Consider the following 17,730-nt stretch of genomic DNA (forward strand, 5'->3'; position numbering starts at 1 on the left):
GGAGGCGAGGGAAAGAAGCAAAACAACGCGGCAACCTCGACATCTTCAATATAGCGAGATAGGTGTGTGCTGCAGTGTCGAGCGTACAACGCGAGGCCATGATTGCATCAGTGATCCTTAGCCGAAAGGGAGGCCCATCTAGACGCCTCGATGGTGTTCTACTCAACCTCTAGAGTAGAGGCCCCTCTCAGAGCTTATTGTCAGAATCAACATCTTCTCGCCGACAAGTGGTGTACCCCCGACGGTGTCAAGGTAGCTAGCGATGGAGGCTCTGTTCATGTGGAGACGACCAAGAAGTCAATTGCTAGGTCCTTTGTGTAATTGTCCACGCCCATGTTGTGTTCTTGTTTCTTTTTGAGGGACCTTCCTGTAAATTGTACTCACCACTTATAATTTAAGTTGCAACTCTCGAATTCCTTGGAGACCCCTCTTGTTTGAAAAAACTACTTCCTCCGATTCAAAATAAGTGCTAGAGATTTAGTGTAAAATTTATACTAAATCAATACTAAATTACTGAAGCATCCATTGGAGGGAGTGGATATTTCGCCGAAGGGACTAGCCCATGTTGTTTTTGTTTAGTTGTGGTAGATCTGGGTAGAGCCATGGATGGACAGAGAGGGCAGCTATCGCTGCCAGGTGGGGCCCTGGCCATTGACTTCAGGCTACAAGTTGGCGGGTAAGGTTAGTAGCGTCGATGGATAACTTTCGCGGGCCGACCGACGGAGCTCGCGGGTACGTGGGGTTCGACCCGGTACGGGCTGTCGGGTCCGAGACCTGGTTGCTTGCGTGCGACTTACGGGTGATCCGTGATCGCGATTGGTAAGGGCCCGACCGGATTAGTGACCAACATCATAAACAAGCGAAATGGAAGAACATGGGCACCACGCCATGAACATCGAACCTACTCCGTACATATCATATCACTGGCAATATTTTATAATATAATCCGATCGTAGTCCGAGCTACTCCAGCAAAAAAGCTTTCTTCTTTTAATTAGTGCATGGTTAGTGGGTGGTTACACACGGAAAGTGTCGCGATTAATAGTGCCATGCCATCCATGCCGTTCTATTATTCTTGCCCATCCATCAATTCACAAAAAAGATTAAGCTCAGTCGTTGTAGTCGTACCAATACAAAACTATCGTCCAAGCTTTTGCCACATATTCGACTTAGGGCATCTCCAGCAGCGCTATTTAGCGCTGGATTGGACGAAAGTTTTGTATTGATACGACTACAGCCGGTTGAAAACCGGTGATCGGTGCAACACATTGATGTTATTGTTGGAACCGGCCATGCCAAAGAATGAATACCAAATCCATAAATCTTGAGATATGATAGCTTCAAGAATGACAGTCCGTCCCTCCTCATGCCCGTTGTACGCATCTTGCCATCCAAATGGACAGTTTTTCCACTTCCAGTGCATGCAATCTATGCTGCCAATCATTTCTAGGAACCCTCTAGACTCGTTGATAGACATGATCCGCCTTGTATCCTCAACAGTTGGTTCCCTACAGTAATACTCTCCGAACACGGCAATCACGACTCGGCAAAACATGTACATGGCCTCAAGGCAGGTGCTCTCACCCATTCGAAGATACTCATCAATATATCCGCAGCCATTCCATATAAGAGCATGTGAATAGCAGCGGAGCATTTTTGGTACGAGGTGAAGCCTAGCGCACATGTTGCATCGGGCCTGCATTGGAAGTAGGGGTCATAGTTTTTTGACGCCCCGTAGAATGACCAAGAACAAGTCCCTTGACATCCTGTACCGGCGCCGGAAGAGTTTTTTCGAGAACACCGGATTGGTGAGGTGGAAGTAGTCCTTGTGGAGGCGGGCCTGCCCTTCCACTCTGTTGCGCGGCAGGTTTTTGGAGCGCCCCTTCACAGAGCTCCGGTGCTCTGACCCCGGGTTTGAGGTGAACTCGTGGATCATGGAGGCTGCAGTAGTTGTCAATGTCTGCGTCGACTGATCGGACTCCTCATCAGAAGAGGAGTCAACGACCTCCGCGCGGAACTTGTCCAACATGTGCCACATGTCCATCTGCGTGGGTACGAACTGCAGATCAATGGACGCGCACAATAGCGCCCAAAACACGAGTAAGAAACCTACCGACGCAATTAACCGAACAGGTCGTGGGTGGCGAGGACGGACGGCGCAACCGGCAACGTTTGGCCCCAAAACAGCCGGCAGGTACGCGGCGGAGCCAAGCCCGAGTACGATCCTGCTCTCCCGCGCGGCGACAACGGAGCCGACGGCGAGTACTGCGGCGGGACGGCGGCGGGTGGGGCTGGGGTGGTGGCGTCGCACTAGGGCAGCAAAGAAGGGGAAAAAAGAAGCAAATCGAAGCGGTCGATTTCGCTGTCCCTGACTTGCGGGACCGGGTAAGAAATGGAGGATGCTCGGCGCGTCCACGCAGCGTCCGCGGAGATGCAAACTTGGCGCATATTTGGGCCAGGTTTGCGCATCCGCGTACGGCCCGGTCACTTTGCGTCGGTGAAAAATCACTGATGAAAGAACAACACAGACTCAAAGCATGCTACTCTAAAACAAAACCTTCAAAAATGGATCGCCGCATCACATAAGGATCAACAGATGGCTGGATCACGAACCACTTCCCCCTTCCCTCTCCTTTCTCACCTTGAGAGTCACTGCCCCTTCGCTGGCTTACCTCCCACTTCCTCGGCGGCCTTGTTGGCCGGAGTAACCAGGAGAAAGGAGGTCGGATCCCATGTGAATATGGTAGTCTAGTGTAGAGTTTGTTCCCTAGTGGACACTAACAATCTGCCGAGGGGATTTAGGTCGCTTATGCATTCGAGCTTCGTTTGTTGGCTGACGATGATGCTTCTCCTCTCCATGGCCCTCTGGCAGTCTGAGCCAGATATGAGAAGGAGCTCGTCTGCATCGTCACTACTGAATAAGCTCGTATCACCATCCAGAGGTCAAGGTCGACACTCTCCATTCTCGTATGTCTGGTCTACTTACTCGCCATGGAGGTGGGAGATGGGGGTACAAAGTTGGAGGCGGGGGCTCATGGAAAGGATTGTGAAACTCTTTTGCGGACTTCATCCACGAAGGCCAAGTGTGACGACGTGATTCGTGGCCACCAGAGGTCGCGACGTGCCATCATGTTCGGCTGGTACCATAGTTTATTCTTCATATATGCCTCAGTGTTGTGCAGAGGATCTTTGGTCTCAGCGTGGCACTCCACGTTAACGGCGACCCAAGTGGCATAGTCCCCAGTGTCGACGGTATTCGTGCTTGGAGAACTAGTTAGAGCTGCATGGGAAAATGACTTGATCACATTTTATCTTTTTATCAAAGGTCTTGGAAAAGTCAAGGACCATTTGTTATTTATGTATCTCTAAGGGTCTCCTATGTAAAAGTAGCCACCATTTAATACAATTTCTAGGGCCTTAGGGCCCTTTTATCGTTAAAAAAGAGAGACGGGGGCAAGCATGATATTTCTCATTAGAAGGGGGCAATAAAGCAAACTTTCTCCAAATATATACTCTAAAATACTAGAGCATAACTATTTTCTTGTTGTACAATGACGTAGAGGGGGTAGACTCTGGTACCCCAAGATCCGCCACTGACTACAATACTTATTGTTGTAAAATTTAAAAGAACTTGTAAAAATTTCTATGCCACAAAACCGCATTAAGTAGGCTTTTCTTATGTGATAACTAAAATCAAATGATTCGTGTAAAAAGTATGGTGTACTTGGCAGTAAAATCCTAGGTGTGCCGCTACCTACATGGTTACATCAACCGAGACAAAGGGGTAAATGAGTTTTTGGCCTCCTTTGTCAGTTGTCATGCATTATCAGATTAGTTACAAACCAGCTCATGGTTTACCCCCTAAGGGCAGGTATAATGGTGATATCTTAGCAGTGTCACGTAGGATAAATGCTGATGTGGAGGAAAGAAAAAGATGAAAAAAGACTTTATCTTCTCTCTTAGCACAATCTCTCTCACCATAAATTTAGGATGTCTCGTTACTAAAGATAAGACTAAAAACCAATCCATTGTATATCATGTTTTATTGTTATATCTAGATTACGTGGCAGGGTTAAGACAAGACAGCCTTATCAACAATTGCACGTGCCCTAATTGCGTTTAGAATTTAGAGTGATTGGGGGAGAAAAGGTTCGTTCAGTAAAGTACCGTTGTGCTTCCATAGAAAGGAAAAAGACGGCGACCTAGGTTAGAGCATCTCCAACCGTTTGAGGCCTCCGGGCAAAAATCCGGATATAACAAACGCTGGATTGGATGTAAAAAGGGAGTAAAAAGGGCGTGGGGTGCAACATTTTCCCAGTTGCACCCCCGACATTCGCCCATTAGTGGCGATAGTTTCCAAAAATCGTCTTCCTGCTACACAAAAGCATCGCCAAAAGTCCGGCGATCGGATCAGCCACGTTCCGGCGATCGAAACAGAAACTAGAGGATTACAGGCTCATGGGCGGTCCCATCCTGAGCCTCGTCTGGCGCGGCATCATCCAGCGAAGCATCGTGGGCTACTTGAAAGATCGAGATGTCGCCTATAGGGGGGTGAATAGGCAATTACAAACTCTTGCGGATTTGTCTTGTAAGAATGCGGAATTAAACTATCGTTTAGTTTACAAGCACAAAACCTAAATATGCTAAGCTCAACTAAGTGTAACAATAGCAACTAGAGCTAAGCAAGATAGGCACAAGATATATGTAGCACAAGTGATAGCAAGATATATGTACTTCAAGCACGATGGCTATCACAAGGAAAGAGAGCTCGGGTATAGAAATAACCGAGGCACGCGGAGACGAGGATGTATTCCCGTGTTCCCTTGCTTTGCAACAAGGTACGTCACGTTTGGAGGAGTGGAGGTCCCACGAAGGATTCCCCGCGCCACGAAGGCTCACCCTATTCTCCAAACCACACCCACGAAGGATAGTGGCCCTTTCCTTATGGTTAGCTTTTCCTCCGCTCCGGAGATGGCAAGCTCCACAACCACTTCACAAGCTCCACGAAGGAGAAGCCCGGGCCCCTTCACAATCTTCTTGAAGAGATCACCGGAGCACCAATCACCAAGCCAACTAGGAGGTCACCCTCCAAGAGTAACAAGCTCACGGTCTCTCACTCGAACTAATCGTGGTAGAGAGCTCAACACTATGCAATGATGCAAAGCAAGAACACTAGAGGTGTTCAAGTCCTTCACACTCAAATCCCACCAAAGCAACGAATGCTAGGATGAGATTGGAGAGGAAGAACAAAGGGGAAAGTCAACCAAAGACTCCAAGATCTAGATCCCAAGAGATTCCCTCACTTAGAGAAGAAATGGGTTGGTGGAAGTGTAGATCTAGATCTCCTCTCTTAGATCCCTCAAGAATGAGCAAGAATCATGGGGGGGAACAAGAGAGAGAGCAACTTCTTCAAATGCAACAATGGAGGTGAGAGAAAGGGAAGAAGTAGTTAGCTCAAGGTAGAAGAAAGGTCTATTTATAGCTAGGGAGCAAATATACCCGTTGGGGAAAAACACACTTAAAATCGCATAAAAACGGGCAAGAAAAACGGCCCAGCCGGCGCTGCCGGCTGACCGAGCAAAGCCGGACCGTTGGCACAACCTGGCTGGACCGGCCCACCAACCGGGCGGGGCACAAGCCGCGCTGTGCGGCCGAAAACGCAAGGGGCGCGCGGGGCGAGCAGGCCGCGTGGGTGGCGGCGGCCCAGTAGCGCGCGAGCGACCAGGAAGACAGGCCGCGCGGGTGGCGGCGGTGAGGCGGCCCAGCTTGGGAATCCGGCCAGCCGGCGCGCGGCAGGCCGGTCGCGGACCGGGCCCGAGGCCGGTCACGGGCCAAAAGGCCACTGGATCCCGGCCGGATGGCACCAGCGCCAAACCCGGCGCGGACCGGGTGGGCCGGTGGCTGGTCCGGTCTGACCGGCCGGTCCGCTTGCCCCCTTTTTTTCTTTTTATCCTTTTTCCCTTTTTCCTTAATAACCAATGCTCCCAAACTCCGATTGACTTGAAACCAATTTTGTTGGAAAGGTAACGACGAATAGAACACCAACAAAAACATTTTTAGATGATTTTAGAGAGGGAGTCTCCCACCGTCAAGAAACGGTAAAGACGTCCAAACTCGAAAACGCAATAGAAGATGCATGCGGATTCCGTTTTCGATGAACTTGGGCTTGTTGTAAAGCTAGCAACAAGCTCAAGAACCTCACACAGAGAAACATCAAGAAGCAATAAGGATATGCAAAGTATGCAAAGGATTGAGCTCCCTAAGACGATGTGATCAAGTTACTCAACCGAAAGCCCCTCTTAATAGTGCGGCTATCTATCCTATAATCCGGTCTCCCAACATCCACCTTGAGACCGGTAAAAGGAAAACCTAGCAAGGCCATACCTTTGCCTTGCGCATCCCGCTTGATCTTGATGTTAACTCTACAAGCTTCACTCAAGCCGGAATGCCTCACTTGACCAATGTTGCTTCGTGAAGACTCACAAATGCTCCCCCATACACTATGATGGGAAAGCTCCATTGATGCACATCTTCACTAGTCCACTATCACCAAATGGACGGCAAGCTTCAAGCATGTGATTCACTTGAGATGCTCATCTTGAACTTGCCCAACTCAACCTTGTATCTTCACATACTCACTAAAGATAGAGCATGGCTAATATTGAGTTCCACATAAGAACTCCATCTTCATTTCTTCTTCTTGATCATATCACATATATATCTTCATACCGATGATCTTGATGCCAATACACAAGGTATACCTTTATATTCATGGCATCCATACTTGAATCCAACACATGGAGTACAAGTAGTACCTATGGAATATTCCTTCATATAAACTCAATGAAAACATTAGTCCATAGGGTTGTCATTAATTACCAAAACCACACATAGGGGCAACATACCCTTACACTACTAGTGTCGCAGCGGTGGGAGTTGACGTCGAAGCGGAGGACGAAGCAGCCGACGAGGGCCGGTGGATTTCTTGGCGATGGGCGTCATACCAAGCTCACGTCTCCTCATCCACGTTGGTGTCGTTGCCGCCGATCAGGAACGCCAGGTCGGTGTTCCTCTTCTTCGCCGCGGAGGTTTCCTTGAGCAAGGCAATCCGGACGCCCTGGTTGGCGAGCATCTCCTTCCACCGCACGTCGTGTTTGTCGTCCCCCTCGGCGGTGTGCGCCCTCGCGTTGGCCCAACACTTATTGAAGGACGCCTGCAACCTTTCGGCTGGATGGCCCGCCTTCTTCATCTCTTTCAGCTTCTTCTGGCCGTGCTCGGGGCGGCCGGCCGACGTGGCAGGGGCTGGATCATCGGGGTTGTACTGCTCGCCCTTCCCGAGATTCTTGCGCACCTCCTTCCACTTCTCGCACTTCTCGATGCATACGTTGAGGTACCTGAACGTCTGGCCGTCGGTGTCTTCCGCGTACATGTCGAACGCCCGCCGCATCTGCACATACACGCCGGCGAATCAAGATTAAACCTCGGCGATCCATGGTCGATGGAGGAGCCATGACGAGTGAGCATACCTTGTCTTCAAAGTCGTGGCCGCTCGTCGGGCGTTCGTCGATCTCCTCCTGTATGTCGTGCCACTAGCTGCACGCCACCTGAATGATCCCCCAATGGGTGCACATTGCCTTGTCGCCGCGGACCATCACCGTCTTGTTGAAGTATGGATCAACAAGTTTGCGCTCGTCGAACGCCAACTTGACCCGCTGCCAATACGTCTCGAAGTTTTGATTGGCGCCGGTGATGCTGTTGATGGAAACGGTCTTCCAAGCTTTGGCGGGGCACTCCTCTTCTTTGCCCGTCCATTTGATCCGCGGCTCGGTCGGTGGTGAGTTCTTCTTCCTTCTCTTCTTCCCCTTGGTCGATGATACGCGTACAGCATGCGTCCGTTGGGAACCCCAAGAGGAAGGTATGATGCGTGCAGCGGCAAGTTTTCCCTCAGTAAGAAACCAAGGTTATCGAACCAGTAGGAGTCAAGAAGCACGTGAAGGTTGTTGGTGCCGGAGTATAGTGCGGCGCAACACCAGGGATTCCGGCGCCAACGTGGAACCTGCACATCACAATCAAAGTACTTTGCCCCAACGTAACAGTGAGGTTGTCAATCTCACCGGCTTGCTGTAACAAAGGATTAAATGTATAGTGTGGAAGATGATGTTTGCGAAGAACAGTAAGAACAAGTATTGCAGTAGATTGTATTCGATGTAAAAGAATGGACCGGGGTCCACAGTTCACTAGTGGTGTCTCTCCAATAAGAAATAGCATGTTGGGTGAACAAATTACAGTTGGGCAATTGACAAATAAAGATGGCATGACAATGCACATACATATCATGATGAGTAGTGTGAAATTCAATTGGGCATTACGACAAAGTACATAGACTGCTATCCAGCATGCATCTATGCCTAAAGAGTCCACCTTCAGGTTAGCGTCCGCACCCCTTCCAGTATTAAGTTGCAAACAACAGACAATTGCATTAAGTATGGTGCGTAATGTAATCAACACAAATATCCTTAGACAAAGAATTGATGTTTTATCCCTAGTGGCAATAATACATCCACAACCTTAGAACTTTCTGTCACTGTCCCAGATTAAATGGAGGCATGAACCCACTATCGAGCATAAATACTCCCTCTTGGAGTTACAAGTATCAACTTGGCCAGAGCCTCTACTAGCAACGGAGAGCATGCAAGATCATAAACAACACATATATGATAGATTGATAATCAACATAACATAGTATTCCATATTCATCGGATCCCAACAAACGCAACATGTAGCATTACAAATAGATGATCTTGATCATGTTAGGCAGCTCACAAGATCGAACAATGATAGCACAATGAGGATAAGACGACCATCTAGCTACTGCTATGGACCCATAGTCCAGGGGTGAACTACTCACACATGAATCCGGAGGCGATCATGGCGATGAAGAGTCCTCCAGGAGATGATTCCCCTCTCTGGCAGGGTGCCGGAGGCAATCTCCTGAATCCCCCGAGATGGGATTGGCGGCGGCGGCGTCTCTGGAAGGTTTTCCGTATCGTGGCTCTCGGTACTGGGGTATTCGCGACGAAGGCTTTAAGTAGGCGGAAGGGTAGGTTCAGGGGCGTCACGAGGGGCCCACACAACAGGGCAGCGCGGGCCCCTCCTTTGCCGCGCCGCCTTAGTGCGGCGCCACCTCGTGGCCCCACTTCGTATCTCCTTCGGTCTTCTGGAAGCTTCGTGAAAAAATAAGACCCTGGGCGTTGATTTCGTCCAATTCCGGGAATATTTCCTTTGTAGGATTTCTGAAACCAAAACAGCAGAAAACAGCAACTGGCTCTTCGGCATCTTGTCAATAGGTTAGTGCCGGAAAATGCATAATAATGACATAAAGTGTGTATAAAACATGTGAGCATCATCATAAAAGTAGCATGGAACATAAGAAATTATAGATACATTTGAGACGTATCAAGCATCCCCAAGCTTAGTTCCTACTCGTCCTCGAGTAGGTAAACGATAACAAAGATAATTTCTGAAGTGACATGCTATCATAATCTTGTTCAATACTATTGTAAAGCATATGTGATGAATGAAGTGATTCGAAGCAATGGTAAAGACAATGAGTAAACAACTGAACCATATAGCAAAGACTTTTCATGAATAGTACTTTCAAGACAAGCATCAATAAGACTTGCATAAGAGTTAACTCATAAAGCAATAGATTCATAGTAGAAAGTTTTGAAGCAACACAAAGGAAGATATAAGTTTCAGCTGTTGCTTTCAACTTCAACATGTTTATCTCATGGATAATTGTCAACACAAAGTAATATGATGAATGCAAATAAGCAAGTATGTAAGAATCAATGCACAGTTAACACAAGTGTTTGCTTCTAAGATGGAAGGAAATAGGTAAACTGACTCAACATAAAAGTAAAAGAATGGTCCTTCGCAGAGGGAAGCATGGATTGCTATATTTGTGCTAGATCTTTTATTTTGAAAACAAGAAACAATTTTGTCAACGGTAGTAATAAAGCATATGTGTTATGTATAAGATATCCTATAAGTTGCAAGCCTCATGCATAGATTACCAATAGTGCCCGCACCTTGTCCTAATTAGCTTGGATTTACATGGATTATCATCGCATAACATATGTTTTAACCAAGTGTCACAAAGGGGTACCTCTATGCCGCCTGTACAAAGGTCTAAGGAGAAAGCTCGCATTGGATTTCTCGCTTTTGATTATCCTCAACTTATACATCCATACCGGGACAACATAGACAACAGATAATGGACTCCTCTTTAATGCATAAGCATTCAACAACAGATAATATTCTCATAAGAGATTGAGGATTGTTGTCCAAACTGAAACTTCCACCATGGATCATGGCTTTAGTTAGCGGCCCGATGTTTGATACGTCTCCGATGTATCGATAATTTCTTGTGTTCCGTGCCATATTATTGATGATATCTACATGTTTTATGCACACTTTAGGTCATATTCGTGCATTTTCTGGAACTAACCTATTAACAAGATGCCGAAGTGCCGCTTGTCAAGTTCATTGCTTTTGGTTTCGTAAATCCTAGTAACGAAATATTCTCGGAATTGGACGAAATCAACGCCCAGGGTCCTATTTTGCCACGAAGCTTCCAGAAGACCGAAGAGGAGACGGCGGGGCCACGAGGCAGCCAAACCCTAGGGCGGCGCGGCCCCTGCCCGGCCGCGCGGCCCTATGGTGTGGGCCCTCATGTGGCCCCCGACCTGCCCTTCCGCCTACTTAAAGCCTCCGTCGTGAAACCCCCGCATCGAGAGCCACGATACGGAAAACCCACCGAGACGCCGCCGCCGCCAATCCCATCTCGGGGGATTCAGGAGATCGCCTCCGGCACCCTGCCAGAGAGGGGATTCATCTCCCGGAGGACTCTACGCCGCCATGGTCGCCTCCGGAGTGATGTGTGAGTAGTCTACCCCTGGACTATGGGTCCATAGCAGTAGCTAGATGGTTGTCTTCTCCCCATTGTGCTTAATTGTTGGATCTTGTGAGCTGCCTAACATGATCAAGATCATCTATCTGTAATTCTATATGTTGCGTTTGTTGGGATCCGATGAATAGAGAATACTTGTTATGTTGATTATCAAAGTTATGTCTATGTGTTGTTTATGATCTTGCATGCTCTCCGTTACTAGTAGATGCTCGGCCAAGTAGATGCTTGTAACTCCAAGAGGGAGTATTTATGCTCGATAGTGGGTTCATGTCTCCGTGAACTGGGAAGTGACAGAATCTCTAAGATTATGGATGTGCTTGTTGCCACTAGGGATAAAACATTGGTGCTATGTTCAAGGACGTAGTTACTGATTACATTACGCGCAATACTTAATGCAATTGTCTGTTGTTAGCAACTTAATACTGGAGGGGGTTCGGATGATAACCTGAAGGTGGACTTTTTAGGCATAGATGCATGCTGGATAGCGGTCTATGTACTTTGTCGTAATGCCCAATTAAATCTCACAATACTCATCATAATATGTATGTGCATGGTCATGCCCTCTTTATTTGTCAATTGCCCAACTGTAATTTGTTCACCCAACATGTTGTTTATCTTATGGGAGAGACACCTCTAGTGAACTGTGGACCCCGGTCCAATTCTCTATACTGAAATACAATCTACTGCACATGTTCTACTGTTTTTCTGCAAACAATCATCATCCACACTATACATCTAATCCTTTGTTACAGCAAGCCGGTGAGATTGACAACCTCGCTGTTTCGTTGGGGCAAAGTACTTTGGTTGTGTTGTGCAGGTTCCACGTTGGCGCCGGAATCTCTGGTGTTGCGCCGCACTACATCCCGCCGCCATCAACCTTCAACGTGCTTCTTGGCTCCTACTGGTTCGATAAACCTTGGTTTCATACTGAGGGAAAACTTGCCGCTGTACGCATCACACATTTCTCTTGGGGTTCCCAACGGACGCGTGTTGTACGCGTATCAAGCTCTTTTTCTGGCGCCGTTGCCGGGGAGATCAAGACACGCTGCAAGGGGAGTCTCCACTTCCCAATCTCTTTACTTTGTTTTTGTCTTGCTTAGTTTTATTTACTACTTTGTTTGCTGCACTAAATCAAAATACAAAAAAATTAGTTGCTAGTTTTACTTTATTTGCTATCTTGTTTGCTATATCAAAAACACAAAAAAATTAGTTACTTGCATTTACTTTATCTAGTTTGCTTTATTTATTACTGCTAAAATGAGTAATCCTGAAGTTGAAGTTCGTACGTTTAAGCAACGAGGGGGAGAATGTTTAAGAGATGCTTGGTATAGAATTAGTGATGCCCATAATAGGTGCACTAAGAAACACTCCACCACTATCTTACTCAGGAATTTTTATGTTGGTATCTCTAGCTGGAATAGGTATGTTCTTGATAGTCTCGCGAAAGGTAACTTCCTAAGTACTCCTGCATTAGAAGCTAGCTGCATTATTGAGAGTCTATTTGGAATACCCCCTGTTGATGAAGTTAAAACTGAAATCTCTCTTGAAGATGTTATGAAAAAATTGGAAACCTTAGAGAAAAATTTTCCAAGTATTGAAGCTAAATTGGAAATGTTACTTGATAAAACTGATGAACTTGATAAATCCTTAGGAGGAATTGATGAAAGAATTAGTGTCCTAGGAACTTGTGTTGTCCATGACGATCAAAGCAATAGGATTGACGAACTTGAAAAAGCTATGGGAACCTTGGGTTCAACATTTTCTTCTCTTAAATATAAGGAGAAAGCTTATGTGGGTAAGGAGCAAAAGTTTATGTGTGTCTCTAAAGTGCCTAAACCAAAGAAGTATTATTATAGGCCTAAAATTGACAAAGCCCTTAGTGCCACTATGGATGGGGGAGCTCATAATAACGATGCACCACCCTCCGATAATACTTGATACACACTTTCTGCGCCTAGCTGAAAGGCGTTAAAGAAAAGCGCTTATCGGAGACAACCCATGTTTTTACTACAGTACTTTGTTTTTATTTTTGTGTCTTGGAAGTTGTTTACTACTGTAGCAACCTCTCCTTATCTTAGTTTAGTGTTTTGTTGTGCCAAGTAAAGTCGTTGATAGTAAAGTTCATACTAGATTTGGATTACTGCGCAGAAACAGATTTCTTTGCTGTCACGAATATGGGCTGTTTTCTCTGTAGGTAACTCATAAAATTATGCCAATTTACGTGAGTGATCCTCAGATATGTACGCAACTTTCATTCAATTTGAGCATTTTCATCTGAGCAAGTCTGGTGCCTCGATAAAATTCGTCAATACGAACTGTTCTGTTTTGACAGATTCTGCCTTTTATTTCGCATTGCCTCTTTTGCTATGTTGGATGAATTTCTTTGATCCATTAATGTCCAGTAGCTTTATGCAATGTCCAGAAGTGTTAAGAATGATTGTTTCACCTCTGAACATGTTAATTTTTATTGTCCACTAATCCTCTAATGAGTTGTTCTAAGTTTGGTGTGGAGGAAGTTTTCAAGGATCAAGAGAGGAGTATGATGCAATATGATCAAGGAGAGTGAAAGCTCTAAGCTTGGGGATGCCCCGGTGGTTCACCCCTGCATATTCTAAGAAGACTCAAGCGTCTAAGCTTGGGGATGCCCAAGGCATCCCCTTCTTCATCGACAATATTATCAGGTTCCTCCCCTGAAACTATATTTTTATTCCATCACATCTTATGTGCTTTGCTTGGAGCGTCGGTTTGTTTTTGTTTTTGTTTTGTTTGAATAAAATGGATTCTAGGATTCATTGTATGGGAGAGAGACACGCTCCGCTGTAGCATATGGACAAGTATGTCCTTAGGCTTTACTCATAGTATTCATGGCGAAGTTTCTTCTTCGTTAAATTGTTATATGGTTGGAATTGGAAAATGATACATGTAGTAAATTGCTATAATGTCTTGGATAATGTGATACTTGGCAATTGTTGTGCTCATGTTTAAGCTCTTGCATCATATGCTTTGCACCCATTAATGAAGAAATACATAGAGCATGCTAAAATTTGGTTTGCATATTTGGTCTCTCTAAGGTCTAGATAATTTCTAGTATTGAGTTTGAACAACAAGGAAGACGGTGTAGAGTCTTATAATGCTTACAATATGTCTTTTATGTGAGTTTTGCTGCACCGGTTCATCCTTGTGTTTGATTCAAAATAACCTTGCTAGCCTAAACCTTGTATCGAGAGGGAATACTTCTCATGCATCCAAAATCCTTGAGCCAACCACTATGCCATTTGTGTCCACCATACCTACCTACTACATGGTATTTCTCCGCCATTCCAAAGTAAATTGCTTGAGTGCTACCTTTAAAATTCCATCATTCACCTTTGCAATATATAGCTCATGGGACAAATAGCTTAAAAACTATTGTGGTATTGAATATGTACTTATGCACTTTATCTCTTATTAAGTTGCTTGTTGTGCGATAACCATGTTTCTGGGGACGCCATCAACTATTCTTTGTTGAATTTCATGTGAGTTGCTATGCATGTTCATCTTGTCTGAAGTAAGAGAGATCTACCACCTTATGGTTAAGCATGCATATTGTTAGAGAAGAACATTGGGCCGCTAACTAAAGCCATGATCCATGGTGGAAGTTTCAGTTTTGGACATATATCCTCAATCTCATATGAGAAAATTATTAATTGTTGTTACATGCTTATGCATAAAAGAGGAGTCCATTATCTGTTGTCTATGTTGTCCCGGTATGGATGTCTAAGTTGAGAATAATCAATAGCGAGAAATCCAATGCGAGCTTTCTCCTTAGACCTTTGTACAAAGTGGCATAGAGGTACCCCTTTGTGACACTTGGTCAAAACATGTGCATTGCGATGATCCGGTAGTCCAAGCTAATTAGGACAAGGTGCGGGCACTATTAGTATACTATGCATGAGGCTTGCAACTTGTAAGATATAATTTACATGATACATATGCTTTATTACTACCGTTGACAAAATTGTTTCATGTTTTCAAAATCAAAGCTCTAGCACAAATATAGCAATCGATGCTTTTCCTCTTTGGAGGACCATTCTTTTACTTTCATTGTTGAGTCAGTTCACCTATTTCTCTCCACCTCAAGAAGCAAACACTTGTGTGAACTGTGCATTGATTCCTACATACTTGCATATTGCACTTATTATATTACTCTATGATGACAATATCCATGAGATATACATGTTACAAGTTGAAAGCAACCGCTGAAACTTAATCTTCCTTTGTGTTGCTTCAATGCTTTTACTATGAATTATTGCTTTATGAGTTAACTCTTATGCGAGACTTATTGATGCTTGTCTTGAAGTACTATTCATGAAAAGTCTTTGCTATATGATTCACTTGTTTACTCATGTCATATACATTGTTTTGATCGCTGCATTCACTACATATGCTTTACAAATAGTATGATCAAGGTTATGATGGCATGTCACTCCAGAAATTATCTTTGTTATCGTTTTACCTGCTCGGGACGAGCAGAACTAAGCTTGGGCATGCTGATACGTCTCCGACGTATCGATAATTTCTTGTGTTCCATGCCACATTATTGATGATATCTACATATTTTATGCACACTTTAGGTCATATTCGTGCATTTTCTGGAACTAACCTATTAACAAGATGCCGAAGTGCCGATTCTTTGTGTTCTGCTTGTTTTTGGTTTCAAAAATCCTAGTAACGAAATATTCTCGAATTGGACGAAATCAACGCCCAGGGTCCTATTTTGCCACGAAGCTTCCGTAAGACCGAAGAGGAGACGAAGTGGGGCCACGAGGCAGCCAAACCCTAGGCGGCGCGGCCCTGCCCCGGCCGCGCGGCCCTATGGTGTGGGCCTCGTGTGGCCCCCGACCTGCCCTTCCGCCTACTTAAAGCCTCCGTCGCGAAACCCCCAAATGCATCGAGAGCCACGATACGGAAAACCTTACTGAGACGCCGCCGCCGCCAATCCCATCTCGGGGGATTCAGGAGATCGCCTCCGGCACCCTGCCGGAGAGGGGATTCATCTCCCGGAGGACTCTACGCCGCCATGGTCGCCTCCGGAGTGATGTGTGAGTAGTCTACCCCTGGACTATGGGTCCATAGCAGTAGCTAGATGGTTGTCTTCTCCCCATTGTGCTTAATTGTTGGATCTTGTGAGCTGCCTAACATGATCAAGATCATCTATTTGTAATTCTATATGTTGCGTTTGTTGGGATCCGATGAATAGAGAATACTTGTTATGTTGATTATCAAAGTTGTGTCTATGTGTTGTTTATGATCTTGCATGCTCTCCGTTACTAGTACATGCTCTGGCCAAGTAGATGCTTGTAACTCCAAGAGGGAGTATTTATGCTCGATAGTGGGTTCATGTCTCCGTGAATCTGGGGAAGTGACAGAAATCTCTAAGATTATGGATGTGCTGTTGCCACTAGGGATAAAACATTGGTGCTATGTTCAAGGACGTAGTTACTGATTACATTACGCGCAATACTTAATGCAATTGTCAGTTGTTAGCAACTTAATACTGGAGGGGGTTCGGATGATAACCTGAAGGTGGACTTTTTAGGCATAGATGCATGCTGGATAGCGGTCTATGTACTTTGTCGTAATGCCCAATTAAATCTCACAATACTCATCATAATATGTATGTGCATGGTCATGCCCTCTTTATTTGTCAATTGCCCAACTGTAATTTGTTCACCCAACATGTTGTTTATCTTATGGGAGAGACACCTCTAGTGAACTGTGGACCCCGGTCCAATTCTCTATACTGAAATACAATCTACTGCAATACTGTTCTACTGTTTTTCTGCAAACAATCATCATCCACACTATACATCTAAGCCTCTGTTACAAAGAAGCCGGTGAGATTGACAACCTCACTGTTTCGTTGGGGCAAAGTACTTTGGTTGTGTTGTGCAGGTTCCACGTTGGCGCCGGAATCTCTGGTGTTGCGCCGCACTACATCCCGCCGCCATCAACCTTCAACGTGCTTCTTGGCTCCTACTGGTTCGATAAACCTTGGTTTCATACTGAGGGAAAACTTGTCGTTGTACGCATCACACCTTCCTCTTGGGGTTCCCAACGGACGCGTGCTGTACGCGTATCAATGTTCTTCTCTAACAGTATGCATACTCAAACCATTCAACTCATGATAAATCACCATTACTTCAGACAAGACGAACATGCATAGCAACTCACATGATATTCAACAAAGGTGAAATAGTTGATCGCGTCCCCAGAAACATGGTTACCGCTCAACAAGCAACTTATTAAGAAATAAGATACATAAGTACATATTCAATACCACGATAGTTTTTAAGCTATTTTCCCCATGAGCTATATATTGCAAAGACAAAGGAATGAAAATTTAAAGGTATCACTCAAGCAATTTACTTGGAATGGCAGAAAATACCATGTAGTAGGTAGGTATGGTGGACACAAATGGCATAGTTTTTGGCTCAAGGATTTTGGATGCACAAGAAGTATTCCCTCTCAATACAAGGCTTAGGCTAGCAAGGTTGTTTGAAGCAAACACAAGTATGAACCGGTACAGCAAAACTTACATAAGAACATATTTCAAGCATTATAAACTCTACACTGTCTTCCTTGTTGTTCAAACCCTCACCAGAAAATATCTAGACTTTAGAGAGACCAATCATGCAAACCAAATGTCAACAAGCTCTACAGTATTTCTTCACTAATAGGTGCAAAGTATATGATGCAAGAGCTTAAACATGAGCACAA

Source organism: Lolium perenne, chromosome 4 (assembly GCF_019359855.2).
Source record: "Lolium perenne isolate Kyuss_39 chromosome 4, Kyuss_2.0, whole genome shotgun sequence".
NCBI classification, from domain to species: Eukaryota; Viridiplantae; Streptophyta; class Magnoliopsida; order Poales; family Poaceae; genus Lolium; species Lolium perenne.